This window comes from Loxodonta africana, chromosome 23 (genome assembly GCF_030014295.1).
Source record: "Loxodonta africana isolate mLoxAfr1 chromosome 23, mLoxAfr1.hap2, whole genome shotgun sequence".
Classification (NCBI taxonomy): Eukaryota; Metazoa; Chordata; class Mammalia; order Proboscidea; family Elephantidae; genus Loxodonta; species Loxodonta africana.
In genome coordinates, this window is record NC_087364.1 from 31443323 (window position 1) to 31451631 (window position 8309).

Consider the following 8309-nt stretch of genomic DNA (forward strand, 5'->3'; position numbering starts at 1 on the left):
GAACCTTTATTTGCTGTTGTCGTCAAAAAGGAAATAGGACATGTAAAGATCAATATCCTAGGTGTTAGTGAAATGAAATGGACTGGAATTGGCCATTTTGAATCAATCATATATCCTACTATGCTGGAAATGACAAATTGAAGAGGAGTGGTGTCACATTTACGGTCAAAAAGAACATTTCAAGATGTATCTTAAAGAACAGCACTGTCAGTGATAGGATAATATCTATACACCTACAAGGGTGACCAGTTAATGTGACTATTATTCAAATTTACCCATCAACCACTAAGGCCAAAGATGAAGAAATTGAAGATTTTTACCAACTTCACAGTCTGAGATTGATCAAACATGCAACCAAGACACATAGATAATACTGGTGATTGGAATAGGAAAGTTGGAAAAGAAGAAGAAAGAATCGTAGTTGGAAAATACGGCCTCAGTGATAGAACCAAACAGAAAAACCAAACCCAGTGCCATCGAGTCCATTCTGACTCCTAGCGACCCTACAGGGCAAAGTAGAACTGCCCCACAGAGTTTCCAAGGAGCGCCTGGCAGATTCAAACTGCCGACCCTTTGGTTAGCAGCCGTAGCACTTAACCACTACACCACCAGGGTTTCCCAGTGATAGAAATGACTCCCGAAATAGCCTGATAAAATTTTGCAAGATGAAAGGCTTCTTCATTGCAAATACCTTTTTTTCAACAGCATAAATGGTGACTATAAACCTGGACCTTGCAAGATGAAATACACGGGAATCAAATCAGCTACATTTGGAAAGAAATGATGGATAAGCTCAATATCATCAGTCGGAACAAGACCAGGGGCCAGCTGTGGAACAGACCATCAATTGCTCATACTCAAGTTCAAGCTGAATTTGAAGAAAAGTAGGACAAATCCACGAGATCCAAAGTATGACCTTGAGTATATCCTATCTAAATTTAGAGACCATCTCAAGAATAGATTTGATGCATTGAACACTAATGACTGAAGACCAGACTAGTTGTGGAATGACATCCAGGACATGAAGAAAGCAAGAGGTCATTAAAGAGACAGGAAAGAAAGGACCAAAATGGATGTCAGAAGACACTCTGAAAGTTGCACTTGAACATAGAGTAACTAAAGTGAAAGGAAGAAATGATGAAATAAAAGCTAAGCAGAAGATTTCAAAGGGCTGCTTGAGAAGGCAACGTGAAACATTGTAATGAAATGTGCAAAGACCTGGAAATAGAAAACCAAAAGGAAAGAACATGCTCAGCATTTCCCAAGTTGAAGGAACTGAAGAAATTTCAAGCCTCAAGTTGCAGTATTGAAGGATTTTACGGGGAAAATATTGAATGACGCAGGAAGCATCAAAAGAAGACCGAAGAAATAACAGAGTAACTGTACCAAAAAGAATTGGTCTGGGTTCAAACATTTCAGGAGGTAGCATGTGATCAACAAGGCTTCAGGAATTGATGGACTACCAGTTGAGATATTTCAACAAATGGATGCAGCTCTGGAGGTGCTCACTTGTCTATGCCAAGAAATTTGGAAGACAGCTACCTGGCCAACCGACTGGAAGAGATTCATATTTATGCCTATTCCAAAGAAAGGTGATCCAACCGAATGTGGAAATTATCAAACAATATCATTAAATCACACTCAAGTAAAACTTTGCTGAAGATCATTCAAAAGTGGTTGCAGCAGTACATTGACAGGGACCTTCTAGAAATTCAGGCTGAATTCAGAAGAGGGCATGGAACCAGGGATGTTATTGCTGATATCCCATGGATCCTGGCTGAAAGCAGAGAATACCAGGAAGATGTTTACCTGTGTTTTATTGACTATGCAAAGGCATTCAACTGTGTGGATCATAACAAATTATGGATAAAATTGTGAAGAATGGGAGTTCCAGAACACTTCATTGTGCTCATGACGAACCTGTATAGAGACCAAAAGGAGTCGTTCAAACAGGACACAGGCATACTACATGGTTTAAAGTCAAGAAATGTGTGTTTCAGGGTTGTATCCTTTCACCATACCTATTCAATCTGTGTGCTTAGCAAATAATTCGATAAGCTGGACTATATGAAGAAGAACAGGGTATCAGGATTGGAGGAAGACGCATTAACAATTTGCTTTATGCAGATGACACAACCTTGCTTGCTGAAAGTGGAGAGGACTTGAAGCACTTACTGATGAAGACCAAACACCACAGCCTTCAGTGTGGATTGCGCCTCAACATAAAGAAAACAAAAATCCTCACAACTGGACCAGTAAGCAGCATCATGATAAATGGAGAAAAGATTGAAGTTGTCAAGGATTTCATTTTACTTGGATCCACAATCAATGCTTGTGGAAGCTGGAGTCAAGAAATCAAACGACGCATTGTGTTAGGCAAATCTGCTGCAAAAGACATTTTTTTAAAAATAATTTTTATTGTACTTTAAGTGAAAGTTTACAAATCAAGTCAGTCTCTCGCATAAAAACCCATGTATGCCTTGTTACACACTCCCAATCACTCTCCCACTAATGAGACAGCCCGCTCTCTCCCTCCACTCTCTCTTTTCATGTCCATTTCACCAGCTTCTAACCCCCTCCACCCTCTCATCTCCCCTCCAGGCAGGAGATGCCAACATAGTCTCAAATGTCCACCTGATCCAAGAAGCTCACTCCTCACCAGCATCCCTCTCCAACCCATTGTCCAGTCCAATCCATGTCTGAAGAGTTGGCTTCGGGAATGGTTCCTGTCCTGGGCCAACAGATGGTCTGGGGGCCATGACCACCAGGGTCCTTCCAGTTTCAGTCAGACCATTAAGTCTGGTCTTATGGGAATTTGGTGTCTGCATCCCACTGCTCTCCTGCTCCCTCAGGGGTTCTCTGTTGTGTTCCCTGTCAGGGCAGTCATGGGTTGTAGCCGGGAACCATCTAGTTCTTCTGGTCTCAGGCTGATGTAGTCTCTGGTTCATGTGGCCCTTTCTGTCTCTTGGGCTCATTAATTGCCTTGTGTCCTTGGTGTTCTTCATTCTCCTTCGATCCAGGTGGTTTGAGACCAATTGATGCATCTTAGACGGCTGCTTGCTAGCGTTTAAGACCCCAGATGCCACTCTTCAAAGTGGGATGCAGAATGTGCAAAAGACATTTTTAAAGTGTTAAAAACCAAAGCTGTTACCTTGAGGACTAAGGTGCACCTGACCCAAGCCATGGTATTTCCAATTGTTGCCTCCTATGCATGTGAAAGCTGGACAATGAATAAGGAAGACTGAAGAAGAATTGATGCTTTTGAATTATGGTGTTGGCGAAAAATAGTGAATATACCGTGGACTGCCAGAAGAATGAAATAATCTGTCTTGGAAGAAGTACAGCCAAAATGCTCATTAGAAGCAAGGATGCCAAGACTTTGTCTCATATAGTTTGGACTTATTATCAAGAGGAAACAATCCCTGGAGAAGAACATCATGCTTGGTAAAGTACAGGGTCAGCGAAAAAGAGAAAGACCCTTAATGAGATGGACTGACACAATGGCTGCAAAAATGGGCTCAAGCATAACAATGATTCTGAGGATGGCACAGCACCGGGCATTATTTCCTTCTGTTGTGCATATGGTTGCTATAAGTCAGAACCGACTCGACGGCACCTAACAACAACAACAGCAGAAGTTTCTATGACTTTGCCTTGGTTAAGTTTTACTGACTTCCCCTATATTGTTTGTTGTCTTTCCCTTCACCAAAATTACTACTTGTCTACTATCTAGTTAGTGATTTGCTCTCCCCACCTCCCTCATAACCATCAAAGTTTGTTTCTTTCTCTGTGTAAACCTTTACATGGATTTAGTTTTATAATAGTGGTGTCATACAACATTTGTCCTTTTGTGATTGACTTATTTCACTCAGCACAATGCCCTCCAGGTTCACCCATGTTTTGAGATGTTTCACGGATTCATTATTGTTCTTTATCATTGCATAGCATTCCATTGTGTGTATGTACGGTAATTTGTTTATCCATACATCTGTTTATCCATTCATCAGAGCCCTGATGGCGCAGTAGTTAAATGCAGCTGCTAACCAAAAGGTCTGTAGTTTGAATCTGCCAGTTGCTCCTTGGAAACCCTATATGGCTATCTTATAGGGCCACTATGAGTTGGAATTGACTCAGCAGCAATGGGTTTATTCATCTGTTGATGGGCACTCAGGTTGTTTCCATCTTTTTGCTATTGTGAATAATGCTTGCAATGAACATGGTTGTGCATATGTGTATTCATGTGACAGCTCTTATTTCTTTATTCCTAGGAGTAGGATTGCTAGATCATACAGTATTTCTATGTCTAGCTTTATATGGAGGAACCATATTGTTTTCCATAGTGGTTGTACCATTTTACATTCCCACCAGCAGTGCCTAAGAGTTTCAATCTCCCTGCAACCTCTCCAACATTTATTATTTTCTGTTCCTTTTTTTAAATTGGTGCCAGTAATATCAGGCTGAGATGGAATCTCATTGTAGTTGTGACTTGCATTTCTCTAATGGCTAATGCTCACAAGCATTTCCTCATGTATCTGTTAGCTGTCTGAATATCTTCTTTGGGGAAGTGTTTGTTCATACCCTGTGCCCATTTTTAATTGGATTATTTGTCTTTTTGTTGTTGAGGTGTTGATATATTCTATGGATTTTAGAGATTAGACCCTTGTTGGATATGTTGTAGGTGTACTTCTTTTTCCCCAGTCTGTAGGTTCTCTTTTTACTCCTTTAATGAAATCTTTTGATGAGCATAAGTGTTTAATTTTAAGGAACACCCCAGTTATCTACTTTATCTTCTGGTGTTTGTGCACCGTTAGTTATGGTTTTTATTGTATTTATGTCATGTATTAGGGCCCCTGCGTTGTCCCTATTTTTTCTTCCATGATCTTTATCATTTCAGGTTTTTTATTTAGGTCTTCAATCCATTTTGAGTTAGCTTTTGTGTATGGTGTGAGGTATGGGTCCTGTGTCATGTTTTTTAATTTTTTTTATTGTACTTTAGATGAAGGTTTACAGAGCAAACTAGCTTCTCCTTAAACAATTAATACACATATTATTTTGTGACATTGGTTGCCAACCCCACGACATGTCAACATTCTCCCCTTCTCAACCTTGGGTTCCCCATTACCAGCTTTTCTTTCCCCTCCTGGCTTCTTATTCTTGCCCCCGTGCTGGTGTGCCCCTTTAGTCTCGTTTTGTTTTATGGGCCTGTGTAATCTTTGGCTGAAGGGTGAACCTCAGGAGTGACTTCATTACTGAGGTATAAGGTTGTCTGGGGGCCATACTCACGGGGTTTCTCCAGTCTCTGTCAGACCAGTAAGTCTGGTCTGTGTGTGTGTGTGTGTGTGTGTTAGAATTTTGTTCTACATTTTTCTCCAGCTCTGGGACCCTTTATTGTGATCCCTGTCAGGGCAGTCAGTGATTGTAGCTGGGCACCATCTAGTTGTGCTGGACTCAGTCTGAGGGAGGCTGTGGTAGTTGTAGTCCATTAGACCTTTGGACTAATGTTCCCCTTGTGTCTTTGGTTTTCTTCATTCTCCTTTGCTCCAGATGGGGTGATACCAGTGGAATATCTTAGATGGCCACTCACAAGCTTTTAAGACCCCAGATGCTACTCACCAAAGTAGAATGTAGAACATTTTTTATAAACTCTTATGCCAATTGAGCTAGATGTTCCCTGTCCTGTTTCATTTTTTATAGATGGACATCCAATTTTGCCAGCACTATTTTTTAAAGAGACCGTCTTTTCCCCATTTAATGGTCTTTGGTCCTTTGTCCAAGATCAAATGACCATAGGTGATTTTTTTCCACTGGTCTATGTGTCTGTCATTGTACCAGTACCAGGCTATTTTAACTATCGTGGCTGTTCAATAGGTTCTGAGATTAGGTAGTGTGTGGCCTCTATTTTGTTCATTTTCTTCAATAATGCTTTACTTATCTGGGGCCGTTTTCCTTTACATATCAGGTTGATGATTAGTTGTTCCATCTAAAGAATGCTGTTGGTATTTGGATTGCTATTGCATTATGTCTGTAGATCAGTTTGGGCAGAATTGACATTTTCACAATGTTGAGTCTTCCTATACATGGGCATATATTTTTCCATTTAGGCAGGTCTCCTTTGGTTTCTTGCAGTAGTGTTTTGTAGTTTTCTTTGTATAGGTCTGTTATATCCCTGGTTAGGCTTGTTCCTAAGTATTTTACCTAAAAAAAAAAACCTTTGCCACTGAGTCAATTCCAACTCATAGTGACCCTATAGGACAGAGTAGAACTGCCCCGTAGAGTTTCCAAGGAGCGCCTGGTGGATTTGAATTGCCAGCCTTTTGGTTAGCAGCCATAGCACTTAACCACTACGCTATCAGGGCTTCCAAGGAGTGTGGTAAAGGACATCCTTTTCTTGTTCCTGTTCTCAGTGGGAAAACTTTCAGCCTCTCTCTGTTTAGAATGATGCGGGCTGTTGGTTTTGTACAGATTCCCTTTATTGTGCTGAGGAATTTCCCTTCTGTTTCTATTTTATTGAGAGTTTTGAATGGGTATTAGACTTTATCAAATGCCTTTTCTGCGTTGATTGATATGATCATGTGATTCCTTTCTTTTGGTCTATTTATGTGGTGGATTACATTGGTTGATTTTCTAATGTTGAACCATCCTTGCATACCTGATATGAATCTCATTTTGTCATGATGTATTATTTTTTTGATATGATGCTGAATTCTATTAGCTAGAATTGTCTTTAAAAATTTTGCATCTGTATTCACGAGAGATACTGGTCTGTAATTTTCTTCCTTTTTGTGTGTGTGTGTGTGTGTGTGTGTGTCTTTGCCTGGCATTGTTATCAGGGTTATGCTGGCTTCATGAAATGAATTCAGGAGTATCCCTTCCTTTTCTATGCTCTGAGATAGCTTGAGTAATACCAGTGTTAGCTCTTCTCTGAATGTTTGATAGAATTCCCCATGAAGCCATCCAAGCTAAGGGTTTTTGTTGTTATTGTTGAGAGTCTTTTTTATGACCTTTTCAATCTCTTATGTTGTTAAGGACCTATTCAGATTTTTTTTTTTTTACCTCTTTGCATTTCTTTAGGTAGGTAGTGTGTTTCTAGAAATTTGTCCATTTCCTCTAGCGTCTCAAATTTGTTGGACTACATAGTATTTTGTTATGATCCTTTTTGTTTTAGTTGGGTCTAATGTCCCCTGTCTCATTTTTTATTTGGGTTATTCACTTCCTCTTTTGTTTTTCTTTTGCCAGTTTGGCCGATGGTTTGTTGATTTCATTGGTCTTTTCAGAGAAACCAACTTTTGGTCTTGTTAATTCTTTCTGCTGTTTTTCTGTTCTCTTTTATTTCATTTATTTCTGCTCTAATCTTTATTATTTTTTTTCTTCTAGTGACTGTGGGCTTCTTTAGCTGTTCTCTTTCTGTTTGTTCAAGTTGTAGAAGTAACATTTTAATTTTGGCCCTTTCTTCTTTTTTGATGTGTGTATCTATTGCTACAAATTGATCCCTGAGCACTACCTTTGTTGTGTCCCAGAAGTTTTGGTATGATGTGTTTTTGTTCTCATTTGAATCTAGAAATTTTTTGATTCCGTCTTTGATTTCTTCTTTTACCCAGTTGTTTTTAAACAAGGCCTCATTCATTTTCCATGTATTTGATTTTTTTCTTCACTCTTCTTGTTATTGATTTCTTCTTTTTTAGTACTGTGATCAGAGAGACTGCTTTATATTATTTCAATGTTTTGGATTTTATTGAGGGTTGTTTTGTGCATTGGAAAAGAAAGTATGCTTCGCTGCTGTTGGGTTGAGTGCTCTATATATGTCTATGAGGTCAAATTGATTGATATTGACCTTTAGATATTCTGTGTCTTTGTTGAGTTTCTCTCTAGATGTTCGGTCCTTTACTGAGTGTGGTGCATTGAAGTCCCTTACTGTTATTATGGAACTATTTCTCTTTTCAGTACTGTTAGAGTTTGTTTTATGTATTTTGGAGCCCTGTCATTGGGTTTGTAGATAATTTATTAAGGCTATGTCTTCTTGGTGGCTTGTCTCTATAATCATTACATAATGCCCTTCCTTGTCCTTTATGGTGGATTTTGCCTTAAAGTCTATTTTAGCTGAGATTAATATTGCTACTCTTGCTCTTTTTTGGTTACAGTTTGCTTAATATGGAGCCCTGGTGGCACAGTGGTTAAGTGCTACAGCTGTTAACCAAAAGGTTGGCAGTTCATATCCAGCAGATACTCTTTGAAAATCATGTGGGGCAGTTCTATTCTGTTCTGTAGGATTGCTATGAGTCAGAATTGACTTGATGGCAACACACTTAGTT